The sequence below is a fragment of the Musca autumnalis genome, unplaced genomic scaffold (assembly GCF_047663935.1).
Source record: "Musca autumnalis isolate F117 unplaced genomic scaffold, ASM4766393v1 scaffold_1, whole genome shotgun sequence".
NCBI classification, from domain to species: Eukaryota; Metazoa; Arthropoda; class Insecta; order Diptera; family Muscidae; genus Musca; species Musca autumnalis.
The window spans coordinates 147,086,208-147,102,343 of record NW_027411644.1 but is presented as its reverse complement, the minus strand read 5'-3'; the positions used below and the strand labels follow the sequence as shown (position 1 = coordinate 147,102,343).

General features: G+C 32.4%; 1 protein-coding gene across 16 annotated transcripts in view; it reads right to left on the bottom strand.

Moving 5' to 3' along the window:
* Positions 1 to 16,136, bottom strand: part of fru (sex determination protein fruitless) — an 805,497-nt gene that overhangs the window by 172,361 nt on the left and 617,000 nt on the right. The window lies entirely within an intron of this gene.

Here is a 16,136-nt window from a genome sequence, read left to right as displayed (position 1 = left end):
TAGTGATAATGAATTACCTTGTGCTTATTAATGCCTAAAATAAAGTTCATACCATTTAAGGAGTTATCTCTAGTTGCGCCGACCAAAAAAACTAATTTTTCATGTTTTTTTTTTTCAAAGAAATTACCAATACCTTTAACTAGTTTTTTCTTTCGTGTGAAAGAGCATATCTTTCGATGTTAACGAAAAAATTACCTTTTTTGTCATAAAATCGGGAAAAAAATTAAAAAAATCTATCTCGCTTAAAGACAAGATTTTTATGTATTTAATAGCTCACCAAAATATATGCAGATCGTTAGCACCGACTTCAAAAATGACAATTCGAGAAAAACAAAATAAGCCAATCATTTTTTTCTATTTTTGAAAGTGATCGGTAGAGGTAACCCCTTAAGTATTAAAAAATGTTCCGCACAAACCACTTTCGGATTATATATGTATGTATTTGTGAAAAAATACTATGAAATGAAAAGATGAATTGTTTCTCATTCATTCATTCATTCATTCATTCGTGCAACAGCTAATACTTTTTTGAGAAACAATTTTTCTTTAACTTTAACTTATAACTTATTCCATTTAAATTAGGGCTGTTCAAAGGGCGACCTTCTGCTGTCGGTGTGTGTCAATTTGCTCACTCACACAATTAAAAAGGAAAGCTTTTGTTTTTGAAATGGCAATTTTCCATACACATTTTTTTCTATGGCAAAAGACAACCCAGCATACTTAAATTACTCGAGATAATATTACAAACAAGTTTTAAACTGCATGTGTAATAACTAGAAAATTATCTAAACGGTATCCCATGGAAAATATTTAATATGTAGGCTTATTGTAGGCTTCTCCTGTAGAAGCAGAACATTTTTATAAATATTTTTTGTTTTGGTATATATATAAAGTGACACAAAATGGTATGTTGGAATACAACGGAAATATTTGTATTTTCAAACAAACGCAATCTCAAAATATGTACAGTGCCCGAAATAAACATAGGTTCACATGTAAATTTCTAATTTTTTTCATAATTCAGATGAATTTTATAGGATTTTATAATTTTGTATTATGGAGTTAGGCACTCCCCATGATATCAATATATCAATTATTTGATTTTGCGACAAAATAAAAATGTGTAAAATTTTAAATTTTTTCCCCTTATTTTTGGTGCGAAATAATGATAGGTTCAGGGCAACTATTGGGGATTTACACGTATAAATTTGGGGAAAACTTTTTACAAATCGTTGTTTTTTTTAGATCGCCAATGTCCAACGAGTAATTTAGTGTAGAAGTTGTACCCGAATTATTTACAAAATACAGATTTGTTCAACACTTTACAGCAATTTTCAAGAAATAATTTTTTAACGTGGGAGAGGAGGTGAATCTGTAGTTGTCAGAGGCAAGGATCATTTCAATTTGCATGAAAAGAGTGCCAATCGAAAAACTAAATCCAGTTTTTTAAAAAGTTTCATCAATTGGGCGCAAATTTGAACGTCAAAAAAGTCTGGAGGGTTCTCCAACACCACTTTGACGGCAAGAATCGCATATTTTTTCCATTTATTGGAGTTTAAATAATTTTACATCTCAAAACAACAGTCAGCTTGGTCTTCAGGTATCGAAAATGCGATGTAAACAAACGTTAGTAAGCTCAAATCGTCCTAGGAAGAATACAAAAATTGTCAAGTAAAACTGCAACCGAGCCCAAAAAAGAAAACCGCCAGATTTCGACTACAAATTCTGTGAACTATCATGCAAAATGGCTAGAATGTTTTTTTTTATTACTCAAACAATTTCCCATCCATTTTTCATAAACATTTTTACCTAAACCTACATCTGTTCTTCTTCAGGCTCGATTGCTGTTTTAGTTGAATATTTTTGTGTCCGTCCTAGGACGATTCGAGCTTACTAACGTTTGTTTACATCGCATTTTTGATACCTGAAGATCAAGTTGACTTTTTTTTGAGATGCTAAATTATTTAAACTCCAATAAATGAAAAAATAAGCGATTCTTGCCGTCAAAGTGGTGTTGGAGAACCCTCCAGACTTTTTTGACGTTCAAATTTGCGCCCAATTTATGAAACTTTTTAAAAAACTGGATTTAGTTTTTCGATTGGTACTCTTTTCATGCAAATTGAAATGATCCTTGCCTCTGACAACCAAAGATTCACCTCCTCTCCCAAGTTAAAAAATTATTTCTTGAAAATTGCTGTAAAGTGTTGAACAAATCTGCATTTTGAAAATAATTCGGGGACAACTTCTAAACTTAATTACTCGTTGGACAATGGCGATCTAAAAAAACAACGATTTGTCAAAAGTTTTCCCCAAATTTATACGTGTAAATCTCCAATAATTGCCCTGAACCTATCATTATTTCGCACCAAAAATAAGGAAAAATTTTTTTAAATTTTTATTTTGTCGCAAAACCAAATAATTAATATATTGACATCATGGGGAATGCCCAACTCCATCATACAAAATTATAAAATCCTATAAAAGTCATTTGAATTATGAAAAAATTACAAATTTACATGTGAACCTATATTTATTTCGGGCACTGTATATATGTAGTTGTGTGCACAGGTCTAATTAAGTATTGAAAAATGTCACGAACAAACCACTTTTAATTGATATAATATATGTAAAAATTGTTATATATTATATAAAATGATATATATATATATATATATATATATGAAGAAAAGACAAAATTTTTTAGTTTTCCATAAAAAAAAAATTAAAAAAATTTTTTTAAGCTACATGAAAGATTTTTGGTACATAGATTGGGAAAAAAATCCCATTCTTAAATCTGTTCGAGATACTAATTTTGATTGTTGCGCGCAAAAGTTATGGCGGTTTCAATTCTGATAAAAAGAAAAAAATCTTTAAAAGACTCTAATCATTATATTGAGAAACTCTCTTAATTAGGGGCTCCCTACATACTATATGGTTACTGAGGTCCCATAACTTTAGTGAAAAAGTTGTAAATTTTCGCGGAAATTAGGAAAGCATTCAAAACAATTAGTAGTTTACCACTTGTTCTAATAAAATTCAAGCTGTTTATGCATCTAAAAAATATATAAAAAATATGTACGCAATCTAAACATCGCGAAGATTCAAATGAAACCAAAACTATACAAATCCGTTTAGCGGTTTGCATATTATAGCAAAAAACAAAAAATATATTGAGGAAATTTATAAAATTTTTGTAAGAGAAAATATTTATTAAAATTTATTTTGTGAGTTAGTTAAACAAAATATAAGAAAAATAGGTCGTAGTTTTTCTTCTATTTTAGTTAAATTTCACGCATTAAATCACATTTTTTATTCTAATCGCTTCTCGAAAACTTGCTAACATCTAGCAGAAGATACGGATATCTTTCAAATAAATGTTGGGTTCCTTTAAATGGGGTATAATCTTGAAATAAAATTGTATCGGGTAATGTTCATTTTGAAATGCGTGTAAATCGCGAAATCCTCAAAATCACGTGATGCGCATGCGGTTTACCAATACAGCGAATTCTTCTCTTTTAATTTGTACACATTTGCCAGGATTTACTTTGGCCGCTAAGATGTAGCATCGTCTGCAGTTTAGTGTGCAACAAACTGTATAACGCTTATATTTTGCACAAAGTGCATATACTTTTTATGCGCATCCGATTTCACTATCAACCGTGAAAAAATACATCGATCTAAACATATTTCAATAAAATCCATCAAGAACCGTGGATGTAGCATCACACAGTATTTTTTGGATAAATCGGATACAGCTCCCATGCCACTAAATTTTTCAAACCGCTGTTTTCGCACAAACGCGAGTGATGATTCATTTTCTTCATTGAAATGGAAACGATCCACATAAAACGCGAATTAGTCAGCGATATTTTGAAAAACCTTTTTTGCAAATGTTTCAATTTTTGCAGTAGCCATTTCCGCCGTTCTAGTGGAAGGATTTTTACGATCTGTGATTCATATGATCCGGATCGTCGAAAAACTAAAATATCGCGGGGTACCAGCACACTCAAAACGATATTGTAAATACTGTACCCAAAAAATAGGTTTTGTAGAAAAAATATCGCACTAAATTTTGGCCTTTGGCAGTAGACTACTCTGCTGCTGTGTGGGCTACATACTCAATATACATATCAGATTATGCGAAATCGCGAGTTCTATAATCCTATAATTGATTTTTCGAAATAACCGAATGCGAGTCCCAGTTACATAAAAAATACAAAAAACACCTGAAATCCGGCTTCAAAATGTCAGCATCCATAAAAGGTGGATGCAGTGGAAATTTTGGAAAGTGATACATTAGAAGTGTAATCTTCATTTTGTATTCTCCTACTTTTACTTTGGACAGATGTCCGTCATTTGAATGGTTTAATCAGAAATCGAATAGCAATGTAAAAAACCTGTTTAGCTTCAACGTGTTTTTACCTATGTTTTTTCCTTTATGCGGTCGTAACTACCACGTAAATTAAATTTTTTTACTAAATTTTTGAGCTTTGTACAAAAACATCTAAATTAATCCAGCAATAGTCATAGTTACTGGTAAACTACAATAGTTCGCGTATTATAATAGTGCAAACCTTGGCTTCATGGAAACTAAAAAATTTTGACTTTTCCTCATATATATATATATTAGTGAGAAATAAACGGCTGTGCCATTTTGGTTATGTCGTGTGGCCCTAACGCTTGTTTTCAGATCTGTATCTGCTTACAAAAAAAAAGCTAAAGCTTAATAAAAGCTTTAAATTCATTTTGTGCGGAACCTTGTTTTCATCGAATAAAGCTAAAAACTCATCAAAATATCATACAGGAATATGAGGTTGGACTAAAGTCATAGTCCTAATGGACATATGTAGGTCCACGTTTTTAACCGTGCCGACTGATTTCATTTGTTTTAAGGTGTTCATCGACGTTTTCGGCCCAAATTGGATGTCCACATTTAGTATGACCCCATATAACGGTACCCTTCGATTTCTGTTGTTTTGAAGTTGGATGTAGTAGGTAATTAGTATTCCCAGGGTTCCACGGTCATCACAAATTGTGGAAATTGGTACTTGCGTAACATATAGAAAACGAATTATTTCATTTTAGTTCAGAATATTTCACGGCCCGCCCGAACATAATACTTTTACTTGTTTGATATTAAACATATTCTAACGCGTATTTCCAATCGATGTCCTTTTTGTTGTAATTGAAATCGCTCACACTGATAATGTCACTATACATATTGCCTTATTCCTGTTTCCCTTTTTCGATAAATTTGTATAAAAATTACATTTTTCGCTAACAATTGCACAGGTAGCTGCAATCACAATTCAGGATATTTTTTTTTTTTTTTTTGTTTTGCTCAATGTTGAATAGTTTGTTCCGCAAAATTGTTGTTATTTGTTTTCTCCCGGCATCCATATTTACCGGTGACAACTGCAATAACTTTTTACATTTGTCATTTAGTTAATACTATTATTATTATTATTGTTATTATTATTGGTGTCAGGCGAAGTGGTGTCGTGTCATGTCATCGAGTAGATTCAAGTATTAACTCCACTTGGTTTTTGTCAAACGGTGGTGGTAAATGTCATTTATCATTTTTTCTCGCTATTTACTTGTTGAGTTGCGTGTGCATTGAGTGCGGCAGCAACAATCGAGTTGTGTGAAGGCGTGTGAAGTAGAGTGGAAGAAGCAGATGATGCCAGTGTAGCAGTGGTGTGTGGATTGGATTGGATGGAGTAAAGTGAAGTGGAGTGGAGTACTGGTGAATTAAGTTCATTTTCGGCTGAAATTAAATGTTCGTTCAAAAAATTTTACATTTTCATTGGGCCAATTGTTTTATTTGGGAGTTCTTTTTGGTTGTTTTTTTTTTTGTTTTTATTATTGCACGTAATTGATTTTTAATGTTTGTTTGTTCATTGTCAGAACGTTGTTGGTGGTGGTGTTGCCGTTTGTTCGTTACATTACGAAAATGAGTGAAAATAAAAATAAAGCTGATTGCTGCCACTTAAATAAATGTCATTTGCGACAAATAACGTTTATTTATTTGCTGAATTTTCGGCTTTATTTTTTATTTTTTGCATAAACTTCCCACTTCTGCCAGGCCATTTGTGAGCTGTTGATACTGCAACAGTAAGTACGGATAGATGGATGGATTACATGGATCTTTAGCATGTTGATGTTAAAATCAATACAGCGACACCCTCTCAATTGCATACATACATATTCGTATATATGTACGTAGCTTGGAGTGTTTTAAATGACATGAATCTCTCCGCAATTGCTCCACAGGATATTGGCGTATTATGGTTACAACCTGAAGTCATGCGAATACCAAAATGTATGTGAAGTTTTTTTTTTGCCTTTTTACCAACCAACCTGTTGTTGATCCCGAATCATTTGTGTGCAAAAATAAAAAACTATTTAAAAACGTTACTATATGTTTGAAATTCTTATTACGTAAATTAATATTTCCCAGTTGTCTCGGAATGAAATAGTCACGTATCTATGAGGATCAACTAAATATTTGATGTAGGGCTGCTCAAAGGGCGCCCTTCTGCTGTCGGTATATGTCAATTTGCTCACTCGCACAATTAAAAAAGAGAGCTTTTGTTTTTGAAATGAAAATTTTCAATACACAATTATTTTCATTTCACAAGACAACCCAACATTACTTGGGAAAATTTGATATTAAAATTGTAAATGCTTGTGTAACAACTGGAGAATAATCGAAATTTCATTCTTTTGAAAATATTGAATGTGTATGCTCACTATTAGCTTATCCGTGTTATTGTAAAATGTGTTTAAACTAATTATTTCTCGTAAATTTTATAAAATCAGACTGAAGGGTATGTTGGGAAACTATCATTATGTTTGTGTTTCAAAACCAACACAATAACAAAATATATTTGTATTTGTATGAGCAGCCCCCGAGCTAGCATTTGGAAGATTGATTTTTCAAAAATCACATTGCAAAGTCTTTTTAGAGACCTTTTGGTGATCAAAAACTGATTAAGTCGATTGTATGATCAGAAAGGGACTCGAAAGTGACTCCCTGTAATGATTAAAAAGAGTTGAATTTAAAATCACAAATAAATCATTGAGGTGTTTAAAATATTACTACTTTTTCGTTATTTATTGTCACATTTTTATCTTCATGAAGATTGAATAATGCTTAATCAAAAAAGGGTCATGCAGGTGTTTGAAAAGTGATTATAATTATGTATCTTCTGATCATATTTTGAACAGTTAGGTGATTAAAAACTAATTGCTTTGTTTTACTTTTGTTTGGTTGTAAATAATTCTCATATACACTTTCTACAAAACTTTGATATAAATGTAACGTATAATATTAAGAGTATAGACAAACACAACACATGTTTAGGTTTTGCCAAGTGAAATGAAGAAGCCGTATACTAACCACCGTGCAACACAAAGGATAATTGAAAGAAATAACAAAGCAGAAAAGACAACAAAACAAAGGAAAGAGAAACAAAAAACAAAAAAGAATAAAAAGAAAATTCTTTTAATTTATTTTGTCTAATAAAAAGACTCTTAAATGACTCCCTAAAGACTCATAAACGATTATAAACATGACTCTAAAAAGACTCGAAAAAGAGTCCCAAATTAATCAACAAATCACCAACAAATGACTGAAATACGACTTAAAAAAGACTTTATATACCATTAGAAAATGGGCAAAAATGACTCGAAACTAATGCAGAGGAAGACTCATTTGTGATTTGTTTAGAAGAGTCACCTGAGGTTACGTTTTCCTCCCGACAAAGGAGTCATTTATGATCAAAATGAGCTCATATTCCAGCTTTTTAATCGTGCATACGGATCAAAAAAGGCTCGAATTTGATTAAAAATTTCAAAAAATGCTGGCTGGGTATTTGTGTGAGCAGCCCTAGTATAGACCCTTAACGGAACTACCTATAATTTCACATTTGAATTTCCCAGTGGTCACAAAACTTCTCCCCCCAAAAATTAGCGCTGTGGGCGAAATCCAAGTCGAGGGGGAAAAATTAATAACTCCTACACATATTCCTCCAACCATATTTGCTGTACTTCGGTATTTCGGGTTCTAAAAATGTTCGACGTTGGTGCACGTTTTGGTATAGTGTCCATTTCCGATTTCCAGAATTAAAAATGTTTTAGCAACATTTTCCAACGGAAATGGCTGTAAATTTAATTTTCGATATTTAATAGACAAAACATCTACACTAGAGCTATGACTTTTCGAAATTTTTTCCCAAAAATGATTTCCTATAGCACGGATGAAATAACGTTGCCTATTAATCACTAAACTAACCTTTATTCCATTGAAATATAAAAAAGTTTACGCACAAATGGATTTAAAAAAATATTTTGTTGAAAAATTTATGAAATGAAAAAAAAGAAAATCTCAAAAATTATTTCCTATTGCACGAATGAATAAACGTAAGCCTACTAATAACTAAAATAACGTTTATTCCATTCCAATATTGAAAAAGGTCACGAATGCACCAACCACTTTGAAAAAATTTCGAATATTTTGTTTTTTTGTTAAAAAATTATATCTTTGAAAGAAGCATTTACGACATTTTTATGATTGTCAGAATTAAAGGAAATTAGTGAGAAACAAATGTTATGTCAGTTTGGTTATCTCATGTGGCTCTACAGTTTATTTTTAATTATATGTATATCTGCTTACAGTGGCTTCACAAAATTGCCCATAATTCATATTTTAAAATTATTTTGTGCGTGAGGTTTTTTCACCGAATCACCTTATAATTAAGATATTATGTAATCTTATGTAGAAACTCATTACGCTATGAGACGGGGTTATGAGGTTGTAAAAACCCATAACCCTAACCTATACACCAAAAATTATTCGCAAAGGTTCACACAAATGCACTACTTTAAATTATGTATTTTTATATAAAAAATGGATTTATAGAATTGGTGATAACATGATAAAAGGCAAACAACATTTTTGGAGTAGTTACCTCGGAATATGTAATATAATTTTAAAAAAAGTCCGATAGTGTTTCCGTGCGTTTTCCATTAGTTGCGCCTTACTCTAAGTGCTCTAAGTAGAAAAAATCTCATATAAATGTTCAAAGATGTTTATCAGAATATTTAAAATATCAAAAAATCCTACAATATTTTTTAACAAGCACCACTTCCGAACTATCCGAAAAAATTAAATTTTGGTAATCTTTCCATATTAATTTTTCCATATTACTTGGCAACATACAAATTATCAAAAAAGGCGATTTTATAAACTTGCAAAAAACTCCTAATAAATGTACCGCTATAACGGTATAATACTATTTATTATTTTTAGGCTCATCCGTATGTTTAGAAGTGCTAAGTGAAAAATCATTAATACAGTCTTTCAGTAATGATTTTTTACTTAGCAAAGGGTCAGTTTTCGGATTTTTATGCCGCTAGATTTGAACAACCACGTCTTGGTATAGCCCCCACCTAACGCTTTCTCCCTATTTAATATTTATTGAGGATTTTAGATACATTTCTATACCGAGTAAGCTGTAGTTTGACATTTTATTTTCCCAGTGATCACAAAACTTACTTACATACTTAGCTGACCTTTTACAGAACATTTGTTCCATAAGCCGAACTAAGAAAAAATCTCCAATCCTCTCTGTTTGCTGCTGTATTTTCCCAATCTGGGATATGTAGCTTTGTGATATCTCGTTTCACTTGTTCGCTCCAACGAAGCTTTGGCCTTCCAGATCTGCGAGAACCTCCATGCGCCCCGTATTTATACGCCTTTTTAGCGGGTTCATCATCACTCATTCTTATAACATGGCCTAGCCATCGCAATCGTTGTATCTCGATTCGTTCAACTATACTGATGTCATTGTATAGTTGATACAGCTCGATGTTCATACGACGCCGATATTCGCCGTCAACACAGATTGGCCCGTAGATCTTTCGATCTTTCGTAGATCTTTCGATCACAAAACTTCTACATTAAAGAAAATTGTGGACATAAGCCCATATTTTAGTTCCCATATAACGGTACTACCAGATTTTAGGTGTTTTGAAGTTTTTAGCTACATTTTCTAACCGAATTAGCTATAATTTGGCATTTAGGGTTCACACCACAAATTATCGACATAGGTACTTTCGTAACAGAAAAAAAAACTAGTTATTGTATTTTAGTTTAAAATATTTCAGGGTGACGGAATTATTAAAAGGTCGGCCCGGCTGAACAACACGCTTTTTTACTTGATGTTATTTCTCAAGAATATCTTCAAAAACAAAAAAAAAAACATTTTTATACCAAAACACCAATCGTCGGCTCGAAATATAAGAATGACCAAAGAAATAATCTCATTGAGAAGTTTTCATTGGCACAACTAAATAACCCGAACAACCGTGTTTGCAAACAAGATAACCTTCTCTACAGATATGTGTCATTGATTTCGAACTAAGACAATATATCAAAAACTGAATTTAACATATTTTTTATATTTTTAAAACAAATGGATTATATATTAAAAAATAGAATATAAGTTTTCATCTAATTATTTAGGTATACTAATTTTAGTACCTATATATTTTATAATGATTATGTTGATAAGTTACAATAGGAATGATATATTCAATTAATTTCTATGTACGTCTGTAAGCACAAAATACATGATGATACCAGATTTCAATATATGGTAAAAGTACACGTGTACACAAATGTAACAGTATGTTGCCCCGTACTACCTCCTAGTGTTCCATGCGAATGCAACAACATCGTTTGCAATAATTTTAAAGTTTTGTAGGAATTATGGAAACATTACATTGTCATTACTTGTAGTTTGCCAAAATACGTGCAATCATAAAGGTAGTGTTTTTTGTTTTTGTTTTTCACATTTGACTTTTTGTCGAAAAGACTTTACAAGTACATATTGCATGTAAACTGTTAACCACAAATCTTGATGTTTTTGTTGGTATTTCGGTACGGTTCCTATGGAAGTGGTAACAGACATAGTTGGTTCACGTAACATACGAAAATAACTAAAGTTACGTAAAACTGGATACAAGTGACCAGCACATGCTGTTGTATAGGACATAGGAACACAGTACAAAATATTTAGATTGTTGCGTTTATTAGCCACAAAAACAAAATGACTTATGAAAAAAACAAGTAAAAAAAGTTTAGTTCGTCCGGGCCGAACTCTTTATACCCTCCATCATAAAATATTCTGATACTAAATATGGAATATTATCTTCTTTCCTGTCCGCAATTTTAGGTGGAAATATTGTGTGACCACGGATACCTAACTAAGGTAAAAATGCATCTAAAATGTCTTTAATCGGGCGGCACCTTTATATGGGGCTATATCAAAGTGTGGACCTATGTTGAAAATTTTTGGTGGAGAAGTTTTGTTATCACTGAGTACAGCAAATGTCGAATCACAGATAATTCGGTCAACAAATGTAGCTATACTCCTCAAAAAACCTAAAATCGGGTAGTAACTTTATATGGGTCTATATCAAAACATGAACCAATGTGGATAATTTTTGGTGGAGAAGTTCTGTGACCATTGGGGAGGTATCTTTATATAGGGGCTTATACCAAAAACATAGACCTGTATTGACAATTTTCAGTGGAACAGGGACCTATCGTGACCATTTTTGTTGGGGACGTCTTGTCACTACTCGGAACCTCAAATGTCAAATTATAGATAGTTTGGTCTAAAAATGTAGCTAAAATCCTCAAAATACAAAAAATTGGGTGGTACCGTCATATGGGGGTTATACCTAAACCTGGATCTATGTTGACAATTTTTGGTGGACATGTTTTGTACCAATTGAGAACATCAAATGTTAAATTACAGGTAATAAGGTCAAAAAGTGTAGGTAAAATTCTCAAAATACGGAAAATCGGGAGGTACCGTTATATGGGCCTATAACAAAATTTGGACCTATGTTGACAATTTTTGGTGGAGATGTTTTTTGACCACTGGGAATATCAAATGTTAAATTACAGGTAATACGTTCAAAAAATGTAGCTACAATATTTAAAATCGGCAGTTACCGTTATATGGGCGATATACTTGAACCTAGAACTATGTTGACAATTTTTGGTGGATATGATTTGTGGCCATGTTAAGTTACAGGTAATTTGGTAAAAAATGTAGCTAAAATCCTCAAAATACCGAAAATCGGAAGGTACCGTTATATGGGGGCTATACCGAAATGTGGACCTCTGTTCACAATTGTTTGTGGAGAGGTTTTTTGGCCATTGGGAACATCAAATGTTAAATTACAGGTAATTCGGTCAAAAATGTAGCTAAGATCCTCAAAATAGCGAAAATCGGGAGGTATCGTTATATGAGAGCTATACAAAAACATGGACCTACGTTTATAGTTTTTGGTGGAGACATTTTGTGACCGATGGGAACCTCAAATGTAAAATTGCAGCTAGTTCGGTCAAAAAATGTAGCTAAAATCCGCAAAATACCGAAAATCGGGAGATACCGTTATATGGGGGCTATACTAGAACATGGATCTATGTGTACGGTTTTTGGTGGATATGTTTTGTGACCACTGGGAACTTTAAATGTTAAATTGCAGGTAGTTCAGTCAAAAATTGTACCTAAATTCACCAAAATACTGAAAATCGGGAGGTACCGTCACATGGGGCATTAGCAAAACGTGGGTCGATATAGTCCATCTTCGAACTTGACTATAGAAAAAATATACTCGGGTGCAAAAATATAGCGCTCTAGCTCAAATACGCTAGAAGGATTACAACAGACGGACAGACGGACATGGCTAAGTCGTCTTATCTTTTATCCTGATCAAGAATATATATACCTTTAGGGTCGCAAATAATTAGTTCGATGTGTTACAGACAGAAAAACAAACTTAATATACCCTCCATACTATGGTGGAGGGTATAAAAAAATTAATTTTTTATTTGATATGCATAGATAGGGTGGTATTGGAATTAATAATCACAAGTGTGCAACATTTCCTGCCTATGAAAAAGAATCTAGACTGTATAAAAATCGTTGATACACCTATTTGAACTACGTTGATATATGCTCGTCTTGGACACTGGATCCAAGTTCGAATTCTAGAAATGACAGACATCCGTCAGTGAGATTTTAAGGCCCATTCTTTCGGTTATCTCCCACAGAAATGTATTAAAAATAATATACTGTATTAAATATAATACGTAAAAAATTAAAAATAACAAATTATTGTGGTTCGCAGCAATAAAAGAAAAAGAGCAAACCTTTTCCTAAATTTGCGTTTGCATTGTTCCTTAGCTTTGTTTTACAAAATTGCACGCTTAAAGAAAATTTTACTAAAAAAGCTACTATAATAACAATTTTGTATGCAAATTTCCTCTTTAATCATTTACAATCAAAACAACTCAATTACCGACCGGATGGCTTCCTTTGCCAAATTTGTATACACTTACATACATATAGCTTTTTTTTATTGAATTTTAATACACTTTGCCCGCATAATTCATGTTAAGTATTATTTTACTGTCAATATTTACACATTGTTATGCGATGATACCAACACCCACCCTACCACCTTCCTGCTTTGCTACGCTCTCGCTCTTGGACATAAGAGTGAATTGAATGTGCATTGCTAGCATGACGTGCCGAAAATTTTGAAACCACTTGTTTGGGATTACACGAGTAAGTGGCTGCTGACTTGACGTTGTCACACTTTACTTTGTAAATACCGAAAATCTTCAACAAGTACTTGCTAAGTAAAGGAGTTGTAAAGAAACAAAACAAAACAAAAAAATCCGAAACAAAAACAAAAAACCAAGCATATTTGAGAAGAACAAGTCTCGGTTACAAAAGACAAACTTTCCGCCAAAATATGAAAAATACTCCAGGGAAATTATTAAATAAATGAAGGCCAGCCACACTATCAACCATTGTTGCACATTTCGACACAAGTCCGTGGAGAGAAAGGATGTAAAACAGAAGGAATAAAAGGTGAAACTAAGAAGTTAAATGTTATTGACACTAGATTTGCATAGATTTAACACGGAATACGGTCTATAGTTTTGATGTTGAAAATATCATTGGACTGAAAGTTTTCAAAGATTTTCAAATTGTTCTGAACACACACACACACATTCTATGCTTTAAGGGTAAGTATGCAGTGCAGTAGTCCAACAATGTCTTCCTGTTTTCCTGTTCAGCAGAGTCCAATGCAAAACCATTGTAAAATGCTTGAGTAACCTTTTTATGTTTTTATACGATTAAGTAAGTAATAAAATATTTTATTAAAAGCAATTATGGTCGAGATAATTTCCCTTTTTACATGGACCAGAGCTTACCAAGAAGATTATCTACATGGAATTGTGCTGAGTAAGATATTGAAGTTGTAGTGCGGTAAGAGAAGTTACTCGAGCGATGGGATAGTTTGCTGCAAACAACACTCTGGTTTATGGTTGCACTTTTTTGTGCAGGAACATGGATAGCCATTAGAGATGACAAATGAGAAAACTTTTGTAGATGTGTGAATGAAGAGGGGAGGAATAATACAAGTAGATTCTTGATGAAAACCGTGTGACATTGTCCATTCGTATTGAAACACTAAATGATTGAAATATATTTATTAAGTTGTAATCAACAAATAATATTTACACAACAAATTAAAAAAGATCAAATAATTCGAAAATTTTTGTGGAGTTTAAGTAGTATCAGTACTAAGGATAATTGCAAATCAATTTTCAAAATCGAAAAATTAAGAAGTATTTAAGATGTTTAAGATAAATTCCTAAATAAAACAGCAAAACACATGTTAAAAAATCTATTTTTTTTTAAGTAAAATAACAAATGTTTCACACTGATATAAATGAATTTTTTTATTGAAAAATTTTAAACAATTTAGAAAAAGGACTTCAAATTTTTGTAATTAATCGTAATTTAATACAAAAAATTTTTCATGAAAAACGAAGAGGTACCGGATGGAGTGAACAAATATAGTCCATATTAGAACCTGATTTATATGTGGTAGATATATTAGGATGTGTAAAGTATGGACTAAATCGCTCTCTCCCTTCAAGAGTTATCGTGCGCACAATTTTTCCGAACATTTTTGAATTTTTGTGGGGAGGTATATGAAGGAGTGGACCGATATGGATTATCTTCGAACTTAAACTATGTTTGGACAAAATATTACGAAGGGCAAATTTTGAACCGAAACTTCAGATCCATTCGAGAGTTATTTGCGCTCCAACGGTATCATAGGGGTTTTTGCCCTTTTCAGACTATTTTCTCAGGACTTGCCCCTAATGAAACAAGTTGTTACAATAAAAATCGAAATGATTCGAAAGCTGGTTCCAAACTGAACTTTTCCGAAATTTTGTGTGGGAGGTACCAAAAGGAATGGACCGATAGAGTTCATGTTGGAACCTCGTCTATGTCTGATAGAAATTTTACGATATGCAAAGTATGGACCAAACCGGTTCATCACTTCAATTTTCCGAACTTTTATGGGGGCCCATCTTCGAACTTAAACTAAGTTTGGGCAAAATATTACGAAGGCCAAATTTTGGACCAAATTGGTTTATCCGTTCGAGAGTTATCGTGCGCCGCAGCCAGACTGACGGACGGACATTGCAAAATCAACTCCAAATTGTCTTAAAAGGAGTTCGCCCAAAACATACTTGCGGTCTAAATCAGTTAATTCGATGAGGCACATTTTATGCGTATGAAGTGTGTATACCCTCGTTAGTATAAATGCTGAGGGTATAAAAATGTAATCTTTTTATTTTTTTTATTAAAATAACAAATGTTTCACACTGATATAAAGGACAAAATTTATTGAAAAATTAAAAAAATAGAAAATGTAGCAAGTAGGACTTAAGATTTTTGTAATTAATCGTAGTTTAAATTAAATATTAAATCGCCAAAATTTAACCCTTTTGGGACTTTTGCATTTGTCTGTATAATATGCCATTAAAAACGATGACGTTGTAAGCGATTTCGCTTGTATTTCAATATTTTCCAAAATTTATAAATTTTTTCCCAGAGATCCTTATAATTCGAGATTTCCCCAACGAAATCACTATTAATTCGTATATCTTTGAACTATGTATGGTATGATGCTGTGATTTTAGGGAGTCACCACAGTGACTGTTCGTTTTGTTTCGTTCTTCT